Raw genomic sequence first — 3,413 nt, forward strand, 5'->3', positions numbered from 1 at the left:
TGGCTGGCAACTAATTTGCATATCGCCCTGATTAGCCAATGGGAAGGGTAGCGGAGGTACGGCTAATTACCATGTTTCTCTTTTATTAGATAGGATATGTAGTTCATTTTAAAAACGAGGGAGAAGTAAAAGAGTTATTTGTTGCTTAAAGTTGGTATATTAGTTTGCTTAGGCTACTGTTATATCAGACTAGATGCCTTAAACAGCAGTTCTGGAGATTAGAAGTCCCAGATCGAAGTGTCAGTTGGGTTGATTTCTTATAAAGCCTCCCTCCTTGATTTGTAGATAGCCATCTTCTCCCTCTCTCTCTTCACATGGCCTTCCCTCTGCCAACACCTATCTGTATCTAATTTTCTTCTTCTTAGAAAGACACCAGTAATATTGGATTAAGGCTTGCTCTAAAGACATCATTTTAACATAATCACCTTGGAAAACACTTTATGCTCTAATACAAATACATTCTGAGCTACTGGGGGTTAGGTCTATAACATAAATTTGGGGGAGGGGGGTCATAATTCAGTCCATCAGAGTTGGTGAGTTCTCAGTTGACACTAAGGAATGCATAGGCACTGAAATAGACATATATTTTTAAAACTGGCAGGATAAAATTTTTAAGATATCCTAGAAATTAAGAAAGTGCACACCAAGTGTTACAAAGTTCCCCCCAAAAAGGAAGTGCTGAAAGCATTTTAATTATGATATAACCATAAATTCATGATTTACCATTCTATTTCTCTTTTGAATAATTCCCTATGTTTTTATATGACTTAAAATAGAATTCATAAACTCTTTCTAGATATTTTGTTTATAATTATTTATGTTTATTATAGTAAAATACAAAATACTTATTTCACTATGGTGATGGTTGCAAAGAGTGGACAAAGGAAATATATGTTTCGGCCTTAACATAGACCAGCCGTGGGCAAACTACGGCCCGCGGGCCAGATCCAGCCCGTTTGAAATGAATAAAACTAAAAAAAAAAAAAAGACCGTACCCTTTTATGTAATGATGTTTACTTTGAATTTATATTAGTTCACACAAACACTCCATCCATGCTTTTGTTCCGGCCCTCCGGTCCAGTTTAAGAACCCATTGTGGCCCTCGATTCAAAAAGTTTGCCCACCCCTGCCTGACATAGACCAATGTTTTAAATGTGTGAAGGGTGGTCATTGAAATATTCATTGCATTCTCCCTATACATAATCTTTAAATAGCTAAGTAAATGGATTTATTAATTCTTATCTGAAAGTATAAAGAGAAGAATTAATCAACAAAATGATTTACAAGGTTTACTACATTATAAAACAGCATAAAGATCCGGGACTGTCTTTGTTATTAAGGCAGTAAACTTCCATAGTGTTCATTTCTTCCCCTAACAAAGGTGCTGAGTAAAGTTGGAAGACTAATAAGAGAAGAGAAGCAGCTCATTTTATTCCCTCTATTAGTTTCACATTGCACATTTTGAAACATGGTCACCAAAGTTTACATTATATATTTTAGGCTGTGCCTAGTTTTATTGTTTTGTTTTTTTTGTTGTTGTTGTTTTTTGTTTTTTGTGTGTGTGTGTTTTTTTAATGAGGTTTAGTAAATAATCTCTCTGTTTTGTTCCAGGTTCACTATCAAAGGAAGGGGAAACTGTGCCTTCATTTTTAAGAAGGGCATAAGTAGTGCCAATTGTGAAAATGCAAAAAAATATATATGCAGTAGAAAAGGTGTTTGTCCTTAGTTCCCCTTTCATGAGTTAAAGCAATTAAAGAAAATCTAGCTTTTTATGTATTCTAAATTCACATACATTTTCCTTCCCATCAAACAAATATCCTAAGTTTACTGATAAAAATTTAATTTTTATCTTTATTTAAAAACATCTCTAACAAGCCAAGAAACTAACCTGAGATGTTAATCTTTCTAGAATGAGAACGGGGATTTCTGTCTGCTTTGTTCATGAATCTCTCTCACATACCCAGAACAATACCCAGCACATACTCGACACTGTATAGATGTAAAAGAACCAAGAGATAAATGTATGCAATATGTTTTCACAACTTATACTGGACCACATATGTTGGTGCAGCTAATCTTATGAGTATAGTGATGGTCTTGGTCATAACTGGTAAATGAGCATGCTTCAGTGAAACAGATTGTAGAGTAGAGAGAAGGGAGGGAAAGATACCTCTAAAGTTCAATTAAATTGCCTAAGAGATAAAAAAAAAAGATGAAATGTGAGGTGAACTTTGATGTTCCACTTAGCATTGAATGAGTATGTAACTCATTTAGGATTTGGAAAGGAGGTCCATGGGAGAAATATTCAGAAATTAATTAGGATTTTTTACTTTGTATCACCATCAGAGACTCTGTTGTCAATTGATGCCAATGACTGGCTGGGAAATATGCCTCATTCTGAAGGATAGAATTGGGAAGCCCATGTTTATGTACATTTATATCATACTCTTCAAAATAAATGTTTTTAGTAATAAAGCTGACTTTTCCCTGACTTGTTCTTCTTGGCTCTGATCACTGATAGGAAAAAGAATATACTTTGTTGGGCCTTGCAAAATATCAACATGACAAGAGCTCTTTCCAAAAAAATTCTCTTTACAATTCTTTCTCCCATATTTCTGAAGAAGGAATATTACTGTGAATAAAGAGCTGCATTTTATAATAAGTGGGTCAGTTTATTAAGAGGATAAAACAATCCTAATTGTGTGTGCATTTAATAAGATAAATGTAATATACATGAAACAAAAACTTAAAAGAAGAGGAAGAAAAACACAATTATATTTTGTCACTTTAATTCCCCTTTCTCAGAAATTGATAGAATAATAGTAATTTATAAAACAAGAATATTGAACAACATTATCAACCAAATTTAACTCATATTTATAGAACACTTCACCTAACAGTAGCAGAGTTATTTTTTTTCAAGTTTATACAAAAACAATTAAGACAAAATATATCTGGACAATAAAAGACTAAGTGAACTTCAATTTTTTAAAAGTACTTCTCTGACCACAACAGAATGAACTAGGAACCAAGCACATGGTATCTGGAAAATTGGTATATGTCAAGAATGTAAAAACCTTCAAATGAACCCACAAGGGAAAAAAAAGAAATCATAAGGAATGTTAGTGCATTTCAAATTGAATAAAGATGAACACAATATGTTGTATTGTGAGTTGAAGTGAAAGTAAAGCACAGGAGGGAACAGAAAGCAATAAACTGCTATGTAAGAAAAAAAGCCACAAATTAATATAGGCATTTACATTTAAAAGGTGAAAGAAATAAGAGAAAAATGCACCTAATGTAAAAAAGAAGAAAGAGTAAAAAAAAATGTAAAAATAATAAATGAAAGAGAAGAGAGAAAAACAAAAGGAAATAGTATGTAAATATTACCAGGTGCTTTGAAAAGATTAATA

At 32.8% G+C, this 3,413-nt stretch overlaps 1 long non-coding RNA gene across 1 annotated transcript in view; it reads left to right on the plus strand.

The window, feature by feature from the left end:
* Positions 1–2,409, plus strand: part of LOC106726956 — a 10,378-nt gene extending 7,969 nt beyond the window's left edge. Inside the window, exon 4 of the long non-coding RNA XR_001363102.1 lies at positions 1,612–2,409. This is a non-coding gene — a long non-coding RNA (uncharacterized LOC106726956). The remainder of the gene's footprint in view (positions 1–1,611) is intronic.
* Positions 2,410–3,413: the final 1,004 nt, after the last annotated feature.

The sequence above is a fragment of the Myotis brandtii genome, unplaced genomic scaffold (genome assembly GCF_000412655.1).
Source record: "Myotis brandtii unplaced genomic scaffold, ASM41265v1 scaffold337, whole genome shotgun sequence".
NCBI lineage: Eukaryota > Metazoa > Chordata > Mammalia > Chiroptera > Vespertilionidae > Myotis > Myotis brandtii.